This window comes from Echinops telfairi, unplaced genomic scaffold (assembly GCF_000313985.2).
Source record: "Echinops telfairi isolate 266 unplaced genomic scaffold, ASM31398v2 ScPeMD7_7469;HRSCAF=8507_1, whole genome shotgun sequence".
Lineage (NCBI taxonomy): Eukaryota > Metazoa > Chordata > Mammalia > Afrosoricida > Tenrecidae > Echinops > Echinops telfairi.
Genome location: NW_022111373.1, coordinates 46,915,302 through 46,916,580, shown reverse-complemented (window position 1 = coordinate 46,916,580; position 1,279 = coordinate 46,915,302).

The window sequence follows — 1,279 nt, the reverse complement described above, 5'->3', positions numbered from 1 at the left end:
GGACTGCGAGAAGAATAAATAGTTCTGACTAGGGAGAATTATGGCCAGAGTACTAATTAGAAATGAAATGAGGTGGGGCTGGGGGTGGGGTGGCATGGAAGAAATGAGATGAGGTTGTCCACATTTAGTGCCAGGTATGATGAATCTGTTATGAGAAGAAATAATCCCTAGAAAGGACTTCATGCTTGATAAAGAAAGGTTCCGTGAAAAAGGAGAAGACTCAAGAAAATGGATTCAAGCAGTGAATACAGCAATAGGCTCAAACATAAAAACAATTGGTGCAGTGTGGAGAGTTTTCATTTTGTTGTACACAGGACTTATGTGCATTTGAACAAACTTAAGAGTCACTTCCAACAGCAGCAGCTACAACTATAGTGGACAACAGCACTTTACTGGATTGTGGTACTGATTGTCTGTTACCTTACTTCTTCCCCCACCTCCATTTGCTTTGTCCAACCAGTTTTTCCTATTGCATCATCCTGTTACTCTTTTACTGCCTTTTAATTGTGGTGTTTGTTTAATTGTTACTCTAACAGGATAAAATTATTGAGAGACATATGCACTCTCCCCTACTATCAGTTCCTCACTTTCCCTTGCTTTTTCTTCATCGCATTATCACAATAAACATTAATCCATAGTCTTATATTAGTTATCTATTCCCATGTTAACCTACATCCCAATAGAATCCCAATATGTGGTTATTTTTGTGAGATGGAATTCAGTCACCTATAACTCACAGTAACACTAGCACAACAAAAGGAAACACTGTCAAATCTTGCAACATCCTGGCAATGGGTGTGCTGGAGGTTGTAGCTTAAGAGTTTTTCTCTTTTTCTGTGATGATCTGCTTTACCGAGCACTCTGTCCTTTTCCAGAGCCTGATCTCTTCTGATATCATGTAAAAAGAGCTTACTTTTAAGGAACATTCTGGCCCCACGTTTTCCAAACAAGACTCACTTTTCTTCTGGCTTTCCATAGTACTCTGTTTCTTCACAAACCCCCCAATTTATGTACTTTTTATTTTGTTTTTAAATCATTTTATTGGGGGCTCTTAAAGCTATCGTAATCTATACATACATCTATTGTGTACATAAATTGCCATCATCATTTTTAAAACATTTTATTTCTACTTGAGCTCTTGGTATCAGTTCATTTCCCCCTTCTGCCACCCTCTCTCCCTTATGAACTTTTGATAATCTATAAATTATTATTTTTTTCATGTTTTACACCAACCACTGTCTCCCTCCACTACTTTTCTGTTGTCCATTCCCCTAGGAGG